This window comes from Elephas maximus, chromosome 13 (assembly GCF_024166365.1).
Source record: "Elephas maximus indicus isolate mEleMax1 chromosome 13, mEleMax1 primary haplotype, whole genome shotgun sequence".
Taxonomy (NCBI): Eukaryota; Metazoa; Chordata; class Mammalia; order Proboscidea; family Elephantidae; genus Elephas; species Elephas maximus.
In genome coordinates, this window is record NC_064831.1 from 81,151,795 (window position 1) to 81,173,366 (window position 21,572).

The 21,572-nt window shown below is 43.0% G+C and overlaps 1 protein-coding gene across 3 annotated transcripts in view; it reads left to right on the forward strand.

The window, feature by feature from the left end:
• The window catches only part of SV2B (synaptic vesicle glycoprotein 2B), a 229,158-nt gene that overhangs the window by 130,498 nt on the left and 77,088 nt on the right, over positions 1-21,572 (forward strand). The window lies entirely within an intron of this gene.

Sequence of the window (21,572 nt, forward strand, 5' to 3'; positions counted from 1 at the left end):
TGTGGCTAGTGGCTACTGGAGTGGGCGATACAGAAAGTTCTATTGGACAGCTGAAGATGATACCTTCGGTTCTTTTGAATTCTAATATTTTATAAGTTTAATGTAGAGATATTTGCTTAGAAGAAAAATTAGTCTGCATTTATGATGTGTTGAGAGTTGATGATAATGAACCCAAAAATCAAACCCATTGTTGTTGAGTTGATTCTAACTTATGGTGACCACATGTGTGTCAGAGTAGAACTGCACGCCATTTGAGTATTTACACATCCATTGGTGCTTATTTAGCTATCCATTTTCTTCCTCTTATTTCTCACCACTAACCTATGAGCTGATATTTACAACTGTTAGAAATGGGGAAGCTGAGGTCAAGAGGGTTAAATAACTTGCACAAGAACCAAACTTGGATTAAATGCGGGTTGATCTGATACTAAAGCACGAGTCCCAGGTTTTGTTTTCTGAAATAAGCATATGATAAAAGATGACAAACTCACTTGCTTTGGAAAGAAGCTCACAGATCCCTTAGTGCGCTACTTCTTCCTCCTCCCCCTCTTCTGAAATATTTTATTGTCTTGATACAATGCATGTTTCCTCTGTCTCAGGGGAAGCATGTGCATTGTACCAAGACGATAAAGTATTGTTTTACTGTTAGTATTTTCATTAAGGGAGCTCACCCTTCCAGAAGGTTCTCCATACACAGAGCCATATGTATGCCATTTTCATACCTAAGTGATACACTGAGCCACCTGTCTATGGTTACCATTTTGAATCTCTGTTCAGTAAAAGTCAGAAGCCCCTTCAGGAATTGCTTTAGGTTAGAACCAGATCGAAAATGTGGCATTTGCTTAGCACTTGAGAAGGGCTATCCACCTGGGGACATTGTGAGCAATGCCTGCTCAGGAACTGAGAATCAGAAAAATGTTTTGAGTGAGTGGGCTTCTTTAAGAGCTGTCTTCTTATTTGCCAAATGGTGTGTTCATGAGCATACACATGTTAGATCTAGCACCTGATATATTTTCTCTTGCCTTGATTTATTACAGAAAGAGTACATTTAAAGTCAAGGGTGTCAGGAGGAGGGAATTTAGAAGTTTGAAAAGCTGACATTCTGAGGTGGTTGTTGTTAGCTACCACTGAGTCTGCCCCCACGCACGAAGGAATGAAATGCTAACTGGTCCTGCGGCGCCATTACCATGATCGGTTGTGGATTGGACTGTTGTGATCCAGAGGGTTTTCAGCGGCTGATTTTTGGAAGTAGGTCACCAGGCCTTTCTTCCTAGTCCATTTTAGTCTGGAAGCTCCCCTGAAACCTGTTAGGCATCATAGCAACATGCAAGCCTCCGTTGAGACTAGTGGTGGCTGCGTATGCGGTATGCTGGGTGGGGATTGAATCTGGGTCTCCTGCATGAGGCTAAGATCTCTTAGTTAGCTACATTATTCTCAATAGGAAAGGAGAATCTTGATCCACTTTTGGGGAAGTGCGTCTTCCAGAGTGGCCTGAGAGAGTGAGAAGTGGACATTTTGGTTGAGACTTAGAACCAGATGATAACTCTATCAAAGATGTGAAACTGAACCATGTACAGTTTCCCTTGCAACATTCTTCTGTTGGACATTTAAAAAGGTGGAGCCAATGAGTGCCTTAGTGGAAAGCGTCCTGTGTCAAAAGCAAAGAGCTGGCTCAGCAAGGAATTTTTCTAATCCCTGTACCTGAAAATGGCCTATTACATTTGTGTGATGTTTACCAAGGACATGACCCAACCAGTTCACTCAAACAAAGGGCCCATTGATTGAGGAAAGTCCTTTAAATCTGCCTGGTCACCTTGATATCCATCACCCAGTGTTTGAACCTGTTAGATGCCAGACTGAGATACTCTGGGATAATCTGGGGATGCCCAAAGATTAAACTAGGTTGCTGAGGCCAGTGGAAGTATCTGGAGCTCTTCTGATGTAGCAGGACAGAGATGACTTATTGGTGTGAGCAGCTGGTTTCAAATTCTGCAACAGAGACCCTAAATCCTGCCCATTATGCAAAGTCATGTATCTACACTTCTCTTCACATGCAAAACAGCTTGCACATTACTTCTTTTTTCCATAGGTCTCTAGGGGGAATCATTACTTTGTGTTTATGATGAAGAGGAATTTTTTTTTTCCTTTGAAAAGAAAACAGCAATGGGCTAGTTAATTTCAGAGATGAAAGCTTCCTAAGATCATTTTGGTGATGACAGTCGAATATTCACAGAACACGAGAAGACATGGTGTGTTTGGTTTCAAAGCTCCCAATGACAGCAGCAGGCAGCCCTGGGGGTGGACCGGGACGAAGCCTGGTGCAGGAATTGGCCTTCATGCCGCATGCTACAGGAATGCGCCATCTGTTTCTTGGATGAGAACCCCACAAAAATATCTCTGCCAGGTCTTCTCAAAATTCATCTCTTTCCCTTGTTGCAGATAACAGCCCTCTAGATAATAAGGCAATTTAGGAATAGGAGGACAATGAAGATGCATCTTTTAAAACATTTATCTTCCTCCTGTCACCCAGCTTGGCTGTTTCATACCTGTCTCCTCTCTCTTCTGCTGTGCACGCGATTCCAGGATACAGCTCTCTCATTTCCTTTTAGTATCTCAGGACAGTCTGAAGGATGCTGTGATGGAGGGTTTGGGCCTCAACTGCTCTGAGCTTCGGTTGGGCAGGAGTCCAATTTCCTTTTCTTTGTTTTTCTTTTGTAATGATTTATGGGGCAATGGTGGCTCAGTGGTGGAATTCTCACCTTCCATGCAGGAGACCCAGGTTCGATTCCTGGCCAGTGTACCTCATGGGCAGCCACCACCCATCTCTCAATGGAGGCTTGTGTGTTACTGTGATGCTGAACAGACTAAGATGGACTCGGAAGAAAAGCCTGGTGGTCTACACCTGAAAATCAGCCAATGAAATCCCTTTAAATCATGATGGTCTGATCCACAACTGATCCTGGGGATGGTGCAGGACTGGGCAGTGTTTTGTTCAGTTTGTAGGCATCGCCATGAGTCGGGGGCCAACATTAACGATGATTCACTTATTAAGTACCTACCAACACAACACCCTGCTACTTGCCAAATGGGAGACAAAGGTGAGGAAGAGATGGACATTTCCCTCCAGATGCTTACAATCTATGTATTATATTATCTATGAGAGTGAGCGAGCTGTGGTCCTACCATTTTTCGGTAGCTTAAACAGAGTTCTTAAAAATGTTGACATCATTTGAAATCTTCCTTTGCCAAATATGTAGGAGTAATTTTAACAGGAATGCAAAACAGTGAAAAGAGGCCTGTCGAGGAATTACATCACCTAGTGTTTTGAGCCTGTTGGGTGCCAGACTGAGATAAACCAGGATAATCTGGGGATGCCCAAAGATTACCCCCAGGCAGCCAGGTACACACCTGGGCTTGAATCCTGGCTCTGCCTCTCCCAGGTCTGTGACCTTGGACAAATCTCTTGACCTCTCTGAGCTCCAGTTTCTTAAACCTACCTCTCAGGCTGTTGAGATCGAATGAGATCACATGTGAGAAAACACCTGCTCTATACTACAAACTCATGAAAGGTTTTCCTTTCCTCTTTCTTTCCTTGTTCCTCCAGGGTTTGGAAGGGAGCCTAGAGCTGCACAAAATGCTAGTCTCTAGAACTAAATCTGTTTGCATTCCTGGCAGCATTTTAACCCTTTCTAATTACAAAGTTTATCCTTTGCCAAAGCTGAAGTAGGGGCCAGGATAGTGAGAAGGAGGGGACTAATTATAGAAGTTAACACACTAGAGGGGTTTGGCTGGTCGGGGCAGAGAAGACTTGCAGGACTGATAACACCATGAAGCTGAGTCATTTCAGGATCAGTAGGAGGTGGAGACAGGAATCAGAAGGTATAGGGGATGAAGTTTTAAAAAATATTTATTGTTTCAGGGAAGTATATGGGACTGGTAACAATGAGATAAAATATGAAATTTCTACTTAATAGTTCTGACTCCTTGCTTGGGTTAACAGACTTGGCTGCTGATGGAAAGATTGGAGGTTCAAGTCCACCCAGATGTACCTTGGAAGAAAAAGTCTTGGCAATCTACTTCTGAAAAATCAGCCATTGAAAACCCTATGGAGCACAGTTCTACTTTTACACACACAGGTTGCCATGAGCCAGAGTTGACTCCACGGCAGGCAGCTGGTTTACTTAGTTTCCCCAAAGTGATAATGCCGGGGGAGGCTTTGAGAGGCCAAGAGAGCGGCAGGCTGATGGTCATACAGGGTGGAGACATAACTGGGCAGCAGAGACGGAGGATCCCAGCCAAGCTGGGTGTGGTAAACCCATTGGCCTGAGCCCCAGGAGGAACTAACTGCGGGTCATCCTGGAGCAGAAGGCATTTCCATGGCTGGGTAGCTGCTGGGCCAGAATGTAGCAAAGAACAGGTTAGTTTCTTGGGAAAAGAAAAAAAAAAAAAAGCATGCAGGCAGAGATTAGAGCAGATGCAACTCCAGGCCTGAAAATGTGTTTCTGCAGCCCCCCAGCTGCTCACAGGCCTGCATTTGGGTCGTGATGGGGAATGGTCCCGGGTCTTCCTTGATGTCATCTCTGTTAGTCTGCCTGTCTCCCTGGCTTCTTTTTCCTCAACAACCTATAGATCTGTATCCCAAGTTTTTCAAGTCTTTTAGGAGGAGATCCATATTTTGAGCCAGTGCCACCTACTGGACCAATGAGTCTTTTAATTTTAATGTCAGCTGGTATTTTTACTTTTTTGGATGTACTTCCAAAGATTCTATCTAATGAACCAAGATATAGAGAACATTTTGTGTGTGAAAACAGGACCCTCTCCTTATAGGAAATCTGTTGATGTTCTTAGGTTTAGTAACTTTATATTCATTGGAGTGTAAGGGACACAAAGGCAGGAGCTTGTTAGGCATGTTCTTCCAGTGTCCCCAGCATGTGGCATGAAACCCATATGTAGTAGGTGCCCAATCAATATTTGTTGATTAGATGAGTGAACATGGAATGATCAAAAGGCTTCTCCCCTAGGGAGGGCAGTGATGGTTCAGTGGTAGAAGTCTCACCTTCTATGTCGGAGACCCAGGTTCAATTCCGGGCCAATACACCTCAAGCATTATCACCACCTGTCTGTCAGTGGAGGCTTGCGTATTTCTGTGATGCTGAATAGGTTTCTGTGGAGCTTTCAGACCAAGTTGGACTAGGAAGAAAAGCCTGGTGATCTAGTTTCAAAAATCAGCCAATGGTCCAATCCCACTGTCTGTAGGGTCTCTATGCGTCGGAGGCTGACTCCATGGTAACTAAAAACAGCACCCTGGGAAGGGGCTAGCAGAAAGAGAGAAAATGAAGCTGCAGAAGAGGAGTCGATGGTGTTCAACAAGGGTCCTTTAAAGCCAAAGGAAGGACAGTAGTTGGGAGATCTTTGGGAGCCACTAAGAGACTTGGCCATATGGAGATGGATTGAGGGCAGAAGACGCCCATTAGAAGGTGTTAGGGTAATTAAGGTGAGAAGGCTGTAGGGTAGTAACAGGGCTGGAGTGGAGGGCTTGTCCCCAGAGCTATGTCCTTAACGTAGCGTCACAGTTTGAAAAGTTAGTTGGGTCAGCAGGCAAAAAATCCGTAAGCCACACAAGCAGCGATCTGTGGGTGTTTGGTTTTCTCTTTAACAGTTTGCTTGATCCTGGACGTGGCAGTTTTCAAGGTGACACTCAGTTGTGTTATTGGCTTAGTGGTTTGAACTGTTTGCTTCTTATTTTTAAGCCAAGCTTTCAACCAATAGAATTGTTTTTGCAGCAAATCTATTTTGGGAAGAAAAAAAAGTGGCTGAGATACCCAGCAGGTTATAATATGTCTTCTTTGCTCTGGGAGATTAAAGTCCACGGGGAATGTGACCTGTCTATAAATATGTCCCTAGATAAGCCGTGTTGTGGTCTCTGAACCTCCAGGTACATTTGTGCAGTGGGAGAGGATTCCATTTTAACCATCCTTGCTTAAAAAAAAAAAAGCTGAAAAACATAAAACAAAAAACTTACCCCCTTCCTTCCCTCTGGCCTACCTCAGAATGTATCTTTGCTGATTTTGTTCTGCACACTTTAGATGTCAATTAGTTGACTACCCCCCGTTACCTCTTAAGACCCTTCCCAAACTGGCCCTGGCTCCCTTCCCACAGGTGTCTCTAGCCATCCTCTCAAAGGCCCCTGTGTCCCTGCTGGACTCACTGGCCCCCACGTAGATCCCATCATTAGATAATTTGACATTACCCAAATTTACTAAGATTCACTGTATAATTCTGGCAGTCTAAGAGTTCACATAGGTCACTTATGTCCCTAAATGAACATGTAAGGGATGTGTTCATTTGCCACTTACCGTAATTACTCTTTGTTGAGTGTACTTGACTGGAAAGTGGAATTGAAGAGGAATGTTGTGTTAGAGAAGAAGCCAGGGTCCTGAGGGCCTGGGTTGAGGCTACTGAGCTGGCTGCAAGGCAGCTCCTCCCAGTGAAAGCCATAGACAACTATGTCTATGTTTTTCTTCAGCCTGGTGTTGCTTTCCAAGCGGTAGTCACCTGGCAACAGGAGAAGCAGTGAGGTTATGAGGAGGCACCTTGGTATGGGTGAAGAGTTTGAATCCTGACGATGCAGCTTCTGGTGTGTGGCCTTGGCAGGACTGAACCTTTTTGAGTCTCAGTTTTCTCATCTGTGGGATAGAAAAATAAAATATCTCCTAGTGTTGTGAAGTTGGAAAGAAATGATAAATTTAAAGGAGCAGTTAAGAAAATCGTCCTTTCACTCTACCTTGAAGGCAGCATTTTCTACCTGGGTGGTGTTTGGTCTATATACATCATTCATGCATGGCCGTCAAGATTTTTACCATATCCCTGGCAAAGATTATGTACTACCTGTTGTTGTTGCTGTTATTAGGTGCCATTCAGTAGGTTCCTACTCATAGTGTTCCTATGTACAACAGAATGAAAAGCTGCCCGGTCCTGTGCCATCCTCACAATCACTGCAATGTTTCAGCCCGTTGTTGCAGCCACTGTGTCCGTCCATTTCATTGAGGGTCTTCTTCTTTTTTGCTGGCCCTCTACTAAGCATGATGTCCTTCTCCAGGGACTGGTCCCTCCTGATTACATGTCCAAAATACATAAGATGATGTCTTGCCATCCTCCCTCCTAAGGAGCATTCTGGCTGTACTTCTTCCAAGATAGACTTGTTCATTCTTCTGGCAGTCCATGGTATCTTCGCTATTCTTCACCAACACCGTAATTCAAAGGCATCGATTCCTCTTCGGTCTTCCTTATTCATCATCCAGCTTTCACATGTATACAAGGTGATTGAAAATACCATAGTTTGAATCAGGTGTACTTTAGTCCTAAAGTGACATCTTTGCTTTTTAACACTTTAAAGGGGTCTTTTGCAGCAGACTTGCCTGATACATCTGTTGATTTCTTGACTGCTCCTTCCATGGGCACTGATTGTGGATCCAAGTAAAATGAAATCTTTGACAACTCCAGTATTTTCTCCATTTATCATGATGTTGTTTATATTAGTCCAGTTGTGAGGATTTTTGTTTTCTTTATGTTGAGTTGTAATCCATACTGAAGGCTGTGGTCTTTGATCTTCGTCAGTAAGTGCTTCAAGTCCTCTCAGCTTTTGGCAAGCAATATGCTGTGTCATTTGCATACTGCAGGTTGTTAATGAGTCTTCCTTCAAGTCCTTCATTCTTCATATAGTCCAGCTTCTGAGATTATTTGCTCAGCATACACATTAAGTAAGTGTGGTGAAATGATACAACCCTGACACACACCTTTCCTGATTTTAAATCACACAGTATTCCCTTGTTCTGTTTGAATGGCTTCTTCTTGGTCTATGTAGTTTCCACACCAGCACAATGAGGTGTTCTGGAATTCCCATTCTTCGCAATGTTATCCATAATTTGGTATGATCCACACAGTTGAATGCCTTTGCAGGGTCAATAAAACACAGGTAAACATATTTCTGGCATTCTCTGCTTTCAGCCAAGATCCATCTGACATCAGCAATGATATTCCTGCTACCACATTCTCTTCTGAATCCGGCTGGAATTTATGGCAGTTCCTTGTCCATGTATTGCTGCAGCCATTTTTTAATTTTCTTCAGCAAAATTTTACTTGCATGTGATATTAATGATATTGTTCGACAGTTTCCACACTCTGTTGAATCATCTTTCTTTGGAATGGGCACAGGTGGTTGGCCAGGTAGCTGTCTTCCAAATTTTTTGGCATAGACGAGTGAGTGCTTCCAGTGTTGCCTCTGTTTGTTGAAATATCTCCATTGATATTCCGCCAATTCTTGGAGCCTTGTTTTTGGCCAGTGTCTTTGGTGCAGCTTGGATTTCTTCCTTCAATACCATCAGTTTTTGATCACATGCTACCTCCTGAAATGGTGAACGTTGACTGATTCTTTTTGGTACAGTGACTCTGTGTTTTCCCTCCATCTTCTTTTGATGCTTCCTATGTCATTCAGTATTTTGCCTATTGTATCCTTCAATATTGTAAGTTGAGGCTTGAGTTGTTTTCAGTTCTTTCAGATTGAGAAATGCTGAGTGCGTTCTTCCCTTTTCATTTCCTAACTGCAGGTTTTTGCAATTTCATTATAATGGTTTACTTTGTCTTCTTGAGCTGCCCTTTGAAATCTTCTGTTCAGCTCTTTTACTTCATCATTTCTTCTCTTCTCTTTAGCTACTCTATGTTCAACAGCAAGTTTCAAAGTGTCTTATGACATCCATTTTGGTCTTATCTTTCTTTCCTGACTTTTTAATGACCTTTCGCTGTCTTCATGTATTATGTCCTTGATGTCATCCCACAACTTGTCTCGTCTTTGGTCATTCGTCTTCAAATGGGTCAAATCTGTTCTTGAAATGGCCTCTAAATTCAAGTGGGATATACTCAGGGCTGTACTTTGACTCTTCTGGACTTGTTTTAATTTTCTTCGCTTCAACTTGAACTCGCATATGCGCAATTGATGGTCTTTTCCACAGTTGGCCCCTGGCCTTGTTTTGACTGATGATATTGAGCTTCTCCATTGTCCCTTTCCACAGGTGCAGTCCATTTTTATTTTTGTGTTTTCCATTCAGTGAGTTCCATTGTATAGTTGCCATTTATGTTGTTGAAAAAAGGTACTTCCAAAGAATAGGTCATTGGTCTTACAAAATCCTATCATGTGATCTCCAGTGTCGTTTGTGTCACCAAACCCAAATTTTACAACTACTGATCCTTTTTTTTTTTTTTTTTTGTTTCCAACTTCAAAATTCCAATCATCAGTAATTATAATTGCATTTTGATTGCATGTTTGATCAATTTCAGACTGCAGAATTTGGTAAAAATCTTCAAATTCTTCATCTTTGGCATTAGTGGTTGGTGTGTAAATTTAAGTAGTATTTGTATTAACTGGCCTTCCTTGCAGGCATATGCATAGTATCCTACTGACTGCGTTGTACCTCAGCATAGATCTTAAAATGTTCTTTTTGACAGTGAATGTGGTGCTGTTCGTCTTCAAGCTGTTATTCCTGGCATAGTAGACTATATGATTGTCTGATTCAAAATGCCCAATACTGGTCCATTTCAGCTCATTAATGCCTTGGATATTGATCTTAAAGCGTTCCATTTCATTTTGACAGCTTCCAATTTTCCTAGATTTATACTTTGTACATTCCACGTTCCAATTACTGATGGATGTTTGCAGCTGTTTCTTCTCGTTTTGAGTAGTGCCAGATCAGCAAATGAAGGTCCTGAAAGCTTTATTCCATCCTGGTCATTAAGGTCAACTCTACTTTGAGGAGGTAGTTCTTCCTCAGTTGTATTTTGAGCACTTCCTAACCTGAGGGGCTTATCTTCCAGCACTATATAAGACGATATCTCAGCTATTGATAAAGTTTTCAATGGCCAACTTTTTCGGAAGTAGATCACCAACTCTTTCCCATTCTGTCTTAGTTGGAAGCGCCGCTGAAACCTGTCCACTGTGAGTCATCCTGCTGGCATTTGAAATACCAAGCACCACAGTATGACAAACTGACAGATGAGTGGTGGGTACATTTATTTTGGAACAAATCTAAATCATTGCTATAAATATAAGATAGGTATAAAGATAAACACAATGAAAACCATGTTACTGATGTTAGCTAGATACTGTTCCTCCTGAAAGCTCTGAATCTGAGGCTTGTACTTCACTTTGTTAAAAAAGGTGGTTAGCAAGTTAGCTGAGGGCAGTGTTGGTTCAGTGGTAGAACCCTCGGGTTCCATGTGGAGACCTGGTTTCCATCCCTGGCCAGTGGACCTCATGTGCAGCCACCATTTGTTTATTGGTGGAGGCTTGGGTATCGCTCTGATGCTGAACAGGTTTCAGCGGAGCTTCTGACTAAGACAGACTAGGAAGAAGGGCTTGGTGCTCTAATTCCTAAAATCATCCAATGAAAACCCTATGGATCACAACCGTCTGATCCACAGCAGATCATGGGGATGGCCTGGGACTGGGCAGCGTTTTGTTTCATTGTGCATGGGGTCTTTGTGAGTTGGGAGCCAATTCAAAGGCAGTTCACAACAACAACAAAAAGAGTGGTTAGCAAGTCAGTGTTAGAGCTGTGCTGGCCCCAAAAGGAGACTTTTCTTTTGGCAATCAAAAGGAATGGAAAATGGCACAATGTGTTTTCTATGTGATGCAATGTTATTTAATGGTGTGTCTTAACATCTCTTCCAATCACGTCAGGTACCACAAAAAGTAGCAGCCTGCACTTTGGGAATCACTGGCCTTGGGAATCAGTCATTTGGGAACAAAATATTAGCCGGCGACTAAAGGAAGGTGGGCCAGGGCCAGGATCTCCAGAACAGAGATCTGGCAAGAAGTGGTGGGGAGATGGTAGTTAGGGCCCTAGTCCAGGGAGTGGGGATGCAAGGCAGGGCTCCAGGTGGAGTGGGGGTGCCACAAATCCAAAAAGCCTCACCTGGGAAGCTGTAGCTTTGCTGCTTATGGCGTGAGGTTAAGACTTTTACAATCTTTTCGATTCCTGTATGCATTGCAAAAGTTAGTGAATACATGGAAAGGTATACCTGTGTGTGAGTAAGTGTGTGTTTATATAATAGTAGCTATTTTTATTGCACTCTTTCTTGGCTACAGGCGATAGACCAAGCTTTTTAAAGACATCAGCCTATTTAATTATTGTAACAACCCAATGAATAGGAACTCGTATTCTCCTCATTTCACGCCTGGAGAAACAGAAGCTTAAATGTTAAACAACTCGCTCAGGCTCGTAGAGCTTATAAGTGGCAGAGCTGATATCTCTAAATGTATGTCATGGGCTCTTTTACAACATTCACTCCAAGGCAAGAAACATTACTAATATTTCGTTTGTCTTAATCAAATCAAATTGAAGTAGTGTTGGCAAGATGCCCATGAAGGGTCTTTGTTAGGGCTTCCTTCCCCCCTCCATTGGGCCATGTAAGTGGTCCCCCAAACAGTAGGAGTGCCTGGTTCTTAGTTCATGGTGTGGCCGTGATGGTGCTCCGTGTTCTTTTTGCCACCCAATGGAAGCCCTCTGTCACTTGCTGGGCAATTCTGTTTTAGATGAACTACAGAGACACCTCTCATAATGAAGCTTGATTCTGTTTTTAGGTTATAATGTAGGCTGGGACCCTTGCTGCAGATCTTGGGGCTGCAGGGTTCATAGCCTCCATAGGCATCCCACAGCCATCCCTCATCAGAGTGCTGCCTGCAAGAAGGACAGAGATCTACCTCCTCTCAGGGGTCCCCATCCTTCTTTCTCTGAGTCTCCCTCTCCCAGGGGTTGGGCACCTCCACTACATGCCAAAGCCCCAGTTCCTTGTTCTCTTTTCTTCTAGCTTAGCTCTTGGAAGGACACAGCTATCTGAAGACTTGAAAGGGGGCTTGTTTGGTTTTGCCGTTGAATCACAAAGAAACTTTTAATTGTTTCCTGGGGTAAGAAAAGCTTAGGCCAGAGGTTCTAGACTCTTGAATGAGCACAAGAATCACCTGGGGAACTTGTTAATGAAACACAGTTCTGTCCCCCTTCTGTTTCAATGGAAACCCTGGTGTTATAGTGGTTAAGTGCTACAGCTGCTGACCAAAGGGTCGGCGGTTCGAAGCTACTAGGTGCTCCTTGGAAACTCTATGGGGCAGTTCTCTGTGCTATGGGGTCGCTATAAGTTGGAATTGACTCAAAGGCAATGGGTTTGGTTTGGTTTTGGTCTGCTTCAGTGGAGCCCTGGTGGTGCAGTGGTTAAGAGCTTGGCTGCTAATCAGAATGTCAGCAGTTTGAATCTACCAGCCTTTCCTTGGAAACCCTGTGGGGCTGTTCTACCCTGTCCTATAGGGTTGCTGTGAGTTAGAATTGGTTTGACGGTGACGAGTTTGGTTTGGTTGGTCTGTTTCAATAAGGAGCCCTGGTGGCACAGTGGTTAAGCATTTGGCTGCTAACTGAGAGGTCGGTGGTTCAAACCAACCAGATGCTCTGTGGGAGAAAGATGTGGCAGTCTGCTTCCTTAAACATTACAGCCTTGGAAACCCTATGGGGAAGTTCTACTCTGTCCTATAGAGTCGCTATGACTTGGGATCCACTCAATGGCAACAGGTTTGGTATTTTTGTTTTTTTGGTTCTGTTTCAGTAGGTTTGGAATAAGTCCCAGGAATCTGCATTTAACTAGCACCAGGTGATTCTCCTGCAGGTGGCTTCAGGACCACACTGTGAAAAACACTGACCTGGCTTTAGAACACAGAGGAGCAGAGAGAAAGGAAATTAGCTTTTCCGAGAGTACTAGGAAAACATTAATGTCTTAATAGAGCATTCTGCCTGATACATTTGCGTAATATAATACATATTTACAATGTATAATATTACGGACATTATTGGTATAATGATACAAACGAGTGATTTACCTAGCACTTTTTCACATACAATTAAGGTGTGAACATTTTCCTTTTTTCTTAAAAAGTCCTTCAAAAAACCTGATTTTTATATCCCTGTAATATTTAACTGTGTAAGTACGTTACAATTTATTTACCTAGTCTCTATTGTCTGGGTTCTATTGTTTAGTATACAGGCTCTTTCCAAGTGTTTGCCGTTACAAATAATGCTTTGATTAACATGCTTCTATGTAAATTGTCCTGCTTTTGTCTTTGAAAGCTAAGAATTCTGAAAATTCAGATTAATGCTGGTACCTTTCTGGTTCTATTTTAAAGCTCTTTTTTTTCTTCCACAAAAAAATCACGTGGTTTGGTTCTTGTTTAATAATCATATGTTTCTCACACCTTAGAAACTAGTGTTCTTTTTAAACACAATAGAAAAGAGATGGATAATTCATCTTCGATGAGAAAGACACTTTTAATATCATGATAATGAACAAACACTGTTGTAAGTGGGGAAAGGAAAACGATCATTGGAAGCCTCAGAGAACAGTCTCCCAATGCCCATCGGAAAATCAGCCCAAGGCGGATGCAGCCTACCCCAGGGACATCAAACCGTGTATTTCAGGAAGCGTTATGGGTGGTCAAAACAGGTTTTCTCATCAGGAAGTTAATAGTGAGTAACTCCAGCAGACCTTAGAACAAGAATCCCATGCCCCCAGCCGTCTCAGCTGGGAGCTGGCTGGTGTTAACAGAAGGTCGACGAGAAGGGAAGAGAAGTCCCTCGGTGGTATAAATGGCTAAGCGCTTGACTCCTAACCAAAAAGTTGGTGATTCAAACCCACCCAGAGGTGCCTCAGAAGAAAGGTCTGGCAGTCTGCTTCCAGAAGATCCCAGCCATAAAAACGCTATGGAGCAGAGCTCTACTCTGCAACATGTGGGGCTACCATAAGGCAGAATCAACTAGATGCCAGCTGGTTAGGACAGTGAGACAGCAAAATCTCTGAGCTGGCCTGGCTCCTGGTGAAGGGGTATTTCATCAGGATGTCAGGTGGTCCAGCTTTTTTTTTTTTTTAAGGTAAAACACTGCATTAAGCAAACACACAAAAACAAAATACATTTCTGTCAAGTCAACTCTGACTCCTAGTGACTCCTTAGGACAGGGCAGAACTGCCCCACAGGGTATCCGAGGAGCAGCTGGTGGATTCGAACTGCTGACCTTTTGGTTAGCAGCCAAACTCTGACCACAGTGCCACCAGGGCTCCACGTTAAGCAAGTTGGCCTTTTACAGTGAGAGTAGGGACACTCTGGCTCATGGACTGTTTTTGACTTGCTTTCAGCTTCCACTGAGTAACTATTAGCCTCCTTCAGTGAACAGAGTCAAGGACCTACTATGTTTAAGTCTGCATTTGGTGTTGGACGCTCAAAGACAAGTGAAACTCAGTGCTGTATCTATCATGGAATTGCTCACCATCTCCTGGCAGAGAAAGAAATATAAACAAAGATATAAATAATTGCAGTGTAATGGGAGGCTAGAGATATGTGCACAATTCCACGGAATCTCTTCAAGTAATTCTAAATGTTGAAGAGTAAAGAGCCATCAAATTGGCAAAAAATGGTTAAGCATTTTGTAAATGTTGCTTCTAAATAGAAAGATGCACTCTTAGAGGTTAAAGTAATAATAACTAGGTTGGTATATAGCGCTTAGATTCTTTTCAAAGCATTTTCACAGATACACGTGAAAATATTGAGTCAGAGGGCTAGAAAGGGCTTTAGAAATTACCCAGCACAGCCCCTCATTTCAGAGCTGAGGAGCTGAGGGCCCTAAAGGTGAGTGACTCGTTCAAAGTCCCGCAATGACTTGATGGCAGGGATAGGACTATAATTCAGGTCCTCTGTCTCTTGGTCCCAGGAGCCCTGGTGGCACAGCAGTTAAGAGCTACAGCTGCTAACCAAAAGGTTGATAGTTCAAATCTGCCAGGTGCTCCTTGGAAACCCTATGGGGCAGTTCTACTCTGTCTTTTAGGGTCACTATGAGTTGGTATCAACTTGACAGCAAAGGGTTTTATTTCTTGGACCCGGAGCCCTGGTGGTGCAGTGGTTAAGCGCTTGGATACTAACCAGAAGTTTGATGGTTCGAATCCACCAGTTGCTCCATAGGAGAAAGATGTGGCAGTCTGCTTCTGAAGATTAACCCCCTCCCCTCCCAAAAAACCTATTGCTGCCCCACAGAGTTTCCAAGGAGCACCTGGTAGATTTGAACTGCTGGCAGTCATAGCACTTAACCACATACCACCGGGGTTTCCTTTTAAAGATTACAACCTTGGAAACCGTATAGGCCTACTGTGTTCTATAGGGTTGCTATGAGTCAGAATCCACTCAACTGCAGCGGGTTTGATTTGGCTTTCATCTCTTGGTCCAGAGGTCTTTTTCTTATACAATTGACAATATTTTGTAATGAGTCTTCCTACCCTCCCTTATACCCATTATTGGCATGATCTACCCAATTTGGGAGGGAACTGAAGTAAGAGTGTCTACCAAGTAACTGGCATAATTAATGCCCATCTGAATTCTTTGACTCACCTCTCTCTTGTTCATGCACAACAGATTTACAAGAAGGTTCTCAAATAACATTCCTCAGGCTTTGTCCCTGTATGTCCCTGTCATCCCCCCTGAAGGCCTGCCCAATAGTTACAGGAGTACTCAAAGTTATCTTATGTATCAGTGCACTAGTCTTTCTAAGGGTAGGGTTTCCATTATTTTCCTCTTTTGCCTTGACACAGTGTGGTGAGTCTCCTATCATGGCCAATTACAACAGAAGGCACAGCTGTTACTGGCTCCTGCCAAACGGTCCAACTAGTATGCTCAGCATTCCAGGGGTAGGTGCAGGGGGTGCTGATATCTTTGCTAAGGGGAGCATTTTCTGTTGTTTGCACTGATATTCTATGCTATGGGTTCTTGATGTCCTATCAAGATTTGAATGAATCTGGTGAAAAAAATCTCACAATGATCTCTCTCTCTACAGTGGCCCATTGTACTTTGACCAGCCTGTATTCCCTGATTCTCTTTTCCAATAGGAAGCTCTTGGTCTCTTATGCAAATAGACTCCAGGATGCTTGCCAAATGGGCTCTTGAGGCATGACACAATCTTAGCGTGAGTAGAGCTTATGCTCTAGGTAGACAGTCTGTACTTAACTACTTAGAAAAACCTATATTCCAAGCCCTATATCAAGGGTTCCAAGGAAAAAGAGGCCCATGATCATGGAAAACAGTGATTTCACTAAGCTAAATAGTTTTTTTTTTTTTTTTTGAGCAGCAGGTTTATTGAGGTATAGTTTTCTTGTTGTTGTTAGCTGCTGTAGAGCTGGTCCCCCAACTCACGGCGACCTCATGCACAGCAGAACAAAACGCTGCCCAGCCCTGTGCCATCCCCGTGATCAGTTGCGCATTGGGCCATTGTGATCCATTGGGTTTTTATTGGCTGGTGTTTGGAAATGGATGGCCAGGCCTTTCTTCCTAGTCTATCTTAGCCTGGAAGCTGCACTGAAACCTGTTTAGCGTCATAGCAATATGAATCTTCCACAAGGAAGTTGAGAATTCTACCATTGAGCCACCCATATCCCTGAGGCATAGTTTACAGTACCCTAAAATTCACTCACTGTAAGGGTACCATTCAATGATTTTTAGTCATCCTATCACCCCCAGAATTTCCTTCAGGTTCATTTACAGCCAATCCCTACTCCTGCTCCTGGTCACTGGCAACCACTTATTGTTTTCTGTCTCTATATATTTGTCTTTTCCACATTTCATGTAAATGGAATCATACCATATGTGGCCTTTTACATCTGGCTTCTTTTACGTGGCATAACGTTTTTGAGGTTCATCCATGTTGTAATATGTATCAGTAGTTGGTCCTTTTTTAAGGCTGATTAGTATTCCACTGTATGTATGTATCACATTTTGTTTATCCATTGACCAGTTGATGGACATTTATATTTCCAACTCTGGGCTATTATACAAGTCTGCATACAAGTCTTTGTGTCCGCACATGGTCTTTATTTCTTTTGGGTAGATTCTTAGGATGAAATTGCTGGATCTTTTGGTAAGTGTATGTTTAACATTTTAAGAAATGGCCAAACTATTTCCAAAGTGGATGAACCATTTTACATTCCCATCAGCAACGTATGAGTGTTCCAGGTCATCACATTCTTGTCAACACTTACTATTGTCGGTCTCTGGGTTTATAGTGGTATCTCATTGTGGTATCTAATTTATTTTAATTCAGGTCATCTCACAGCCTTTAATATAGCAATGTGCTTTGTGAATCTCCAAAAGGGTGTGTTCATAGAGTATGCAAACTTTTCCCACACTTATTTGCTCTTGGTATTCTTTCTTAAATGAGCACATTTGGGGCCTAATGTTCCACAGAACACATTTGGGGTGGTGTTATGTAATTTGTAATATTATTTTTAGCTTTGTTCCCTGTGAGGTTTAATCACCCAACAAATATTTACCACACAACAATTTTGAATCAAGTAGCATAGACCCAGAGGGTAATTGAATGCAAGAGTTAAAGGAGGGTACTGGAGAGACAAGCCCTGGGACACTTTTGAGAAGCAGCAGTTTTCATGAGTGAGTACCTGTCAGTTTTTTTCTGTACTTAATTCCCCAGCCCAGCCCAGCCCAGATGGGCTCCAAATCTCGGAAGAAGCCAGGCTGGGCTCAAGCTGAGATCCTGGCTACGTTTTAATTGTCAGTACTCAGCCAGGTAATAATGATAATGATAGCAATAATAATAATAAGATCAAATTTATATTGATCACATGTGTGCCAGGTACTGTGCTAAGCTCTTTTCATGGATTATCTCACCAAATCCTCACAATGGCCTATGATATAGGGAACATTATTATAAATATTTTACGGATGAGGAGACTGAGGCACAGAGTGGTAGCTTGCACACAGGTTTTAGGAAGTGGCAGAGTCTAGATTTGAACCCAGGACTCTCTGACACTAGGTCTGTGCTCTTGAACTACTACTCTGCTATATATCCTACCACCACACCAAAAAGGCAGATTGGTTTGAAAAACAATTTTTGTTTGTCCTCATTAAACAGCATTTGTAGGGTGCTTGCTGGGAAGATCTTCAGTTCAGAATTTGGGGCACTGGAGTCATCATTGTCCCAGGCATCCTTGCTCCCTCCATGTCACCTGATCACACACACACACACACACACACACACACACACGTGCGAAAACTTCTTCCTGGTTTCAGTGCCCTAGGTTTCCTCTCTAAAACCAGCATACACATCCGCACTAGGGAAACCTTTCCAGATCACTGCTTGGCTCTCCACACTGCTCTGTTCAGTTTACCACAGGGCTTCCAACCGGGTCTTCCGGTTTGAACCTCTGCTGAGAATTTGCATTTCCACCCAAGATATACTAAATCAGAATTTACATTTTAACAAGATCCTCAGATGATTCTTATGCATAGTAAATTTCGAGAATCACTGCACTAATAGTGGTTCTCAGAATTGATCCCTAACCAGCAGCATTAGCATTGCCCAGCAACTTGTTAGAAATGCAAATTCTTGGCAAGGGTTTGAAGCCTTGGTTTACCAATATTCACTGACTCCCCTTGCTCAAAGGAGAATTCCAAGCCCTTTAGCAGGGCATTCAGACTGACTGCTGTTTACTTCCGCATTGCATCTCTCATAATGCTCCATTTTTGGATCATATACAGTAGGCCGACTAGCCTTTTTATTGCTGCCCAAACAAGCAAAGCCATTCCTGCCTTCCTGCCTCTACTTATTCCTGTTCTCCTGCCTGCAGTGCCCTCCTCTCCTTTGTTTGCTTCTCTGAATCTTTTCTTGCAGTTGGAAATCCTACTAGAATAGGAGATTGGAAATCTAGGATGCTAATTTAGCAGATCTCAGCCCATAGTGACCTCTCCTTCCTCTGAATCCCCTTGGAGAACTTACTATCTGTGTAGGTAGTTAAAGGCACAGCCTCTCTTTGACTGGCGATGTGACCCTGGGTCATCTATCTAGCTTGGACATCCTCAGTCTTGTTTTCTGTAATATGAGTGTAATAATAGTCTCTGTCTCATAGGTTGTTGTGCAGGTTGGAAGTGATAAAGCACGTGATAAACAACTCAGTACAGTACTTGGCACAGAACTACAAGGCAACATTTAAAAAATGAGATAATATTATTAATAATTAAGATAGTAATGATGCTTTGTGTTATTTTAATCTAACTTACTCATGAGGGGTAGACCAGCAGCCTCTTGAGATCAGGGAACAGGCCATGTCATGTTTAGTACAATGCCTTAAGCACCAAAGATCCCAGGGACTGTTTGTTGAGGATGGGCAAACAAGCCCTAACCTGGGAGTCAAAAACCCAAGATCAGCCTTAGCTCTGCCAACAACTCAGCACGTGACCTTGATTAAACCCCTTATCTCCTTGGAGCCTCAGTTTCTTAAACTGTACATCATCTCCAGTGTTCTGTTTGAACCCGACTTCGTATCCAAGCCCTGATACTTGTTCTCTGAATTAATTTGAGCACATTCTTTAATCCTCTTAGCTCTCTAATTCTTCGTCTATGAAATGGAGAGAATAATCCTACCTCCCACTGGTTGGAAATGAGAATAAATGATGTATTGCTTATAAAATGCTGGCCTAAGTAGCTGGCATAGTGTAACTTGGTTAATAGTTGCTCTTGTGTTTGTTTTATTATTGTTGTTTAGTTGATAAACCGTAGGTGGGTTGAAAATCATTACTAGATGTATTCTCTAGAATATGTTTTGCTAAAGAAATAACTTGGCACTTCTCAGTGAAATAGAAATAATAAAACACTTGACAGTGATGACCCTTTGCTCTGTTGCATTTGACATTCACAGTGGTTTATTTAACTGGACCATGGAGCTGAGTTCATCTTGAAGAGGATCTACTTCTTGCTGTAAAACAAGTCCCAGGACCTTTGCCCTGAGTGACATTTCATGCATTTCTTATTTTTGTCTCATGACATTTTTTTGCAGAGTCCCCAGGATGGAAATAACATACCAGCTCTCAGGCAGTTGGCATTTTTTCTCTGTTTTTTTTTTTTTTTTATAGCACTCTGCAAACTCTCAGGCTGTTTGTATGTGATTTATATCCCCTCTGTGGTTCCTAAATGAATATAATAAAAACAGACTTAAGAGTATTAATCTGACATGGTTCAGACCAGCGTGGTCTAATATAAATTTATTTACTGGGAATAGTGAAAGGGTGAAGTGTGTGTCAGTTTTTAGTTACTATTTCTTGCTCGTTCCTATGGCACTCTTTCTCAAAGTGTAGTCTACCTACAGTGTGTATTACCCGTGGTGTTTGTAAAAATGCAGATTCCTAGGCCCTACCCTGACTCAGCAAGATCAGAGTCTTTGGAGGTGGGGCCCTGGATTTGCATTTCTAATGAGCCCCCCTCCCTGAGTGCTCCTGGTGCACCTTGGTCTGAGAACCCTGGGCCCTTGGGATCCACCCAAAAGGAAATGCCTTGTGTTGTCTGAGTCAGATGAGTCTCAGAGCTGGAGTCCATCCAAGGTGTGGGGCCGAGGCTCAGGGATGCACCCAGGGAGGGGAGGGTCCAACAACCATGGTGATGGCACATGCCCAGGAGGTGGTGATGCCACATCTGCTAAGCTTGGTGAAAGGACATGGGAATTTTCAGTGGTGACAGGGCAGCCTGGATGGATTGAGAGCCTATGCACTCGTTGCCTGGGAGAGTGGGTTTCTGACAGCCCCCAGGCAGAGAGATCTGAGCAGCCATCCCTGGCAGTTGAGTGGGAGTGGGGTGTAGGGGGTAGGAGGGGCTGGGCCTGGACTCTACCCCTGAGGGACTGCTCTGCAGGGCCTGGGCCTCAGTGCCTTAGGGGGAGCTGTGTCAACACTCAGATTCCTGAGTCTGAACCCAGCCCTTCTGCACCTGGGTTTCTAAAGCTACTCGGTGATCTAACACTACAGTCCGTTGGAACACCATCTGGGAAACATGGGGGTGATGGGAAGAACTGACTTTGGGCTCAGTAGGCCTGGGGTTATGATTTTGATCACATTATTAAGCCTGTCTGTGGTTCAGTTTCCTTAGTTGTAAGATGAAGATACAAATACATTTGGTTTTTCTTTTCTTTTATGGATTGTTGTGACAATTAGGGATGAAGAATGTGACACACTTAGCAGTTTCTGGCACACAGTAGGCATTTAAGAAATAGGGGCTACTCATGTTATAAGAACTGAGATTCTTGGAAGGTAGTTAGGGCAGGGTGTCAGACTCTTGGGCATAAGAGTCAGCCTAGGGATCCAGTGATTGAACTGGGATAAGGGCAGGGTCTTGGCTCTAGAAACAAGGCAGCGTTCTGGTTTCCAGAACTGGAACCAGAGAAAAAAGCACCAATAATATCAAGGTTCGAATAGTATTTGCCCTGCTTGTCAGGCACTGTTTAAGCACTTCACGCAAAATCATATGAGCTAAGTAATTATCATCATCCCCATTTTATAGATGAGAAAATTGAGGCTCAGAAAAACGTGTGTGTGGTCACCCAGTTATTATGTGGCAGAACTGAGTTCCAGACCCAAGTTCTCTGGCTCTAGGTCTTGAGTTCCCTGTTGCTGCTTTGTAACTGTCTGGACATTCAGGTCAAGCACTAGGTCCGAGCGCCTT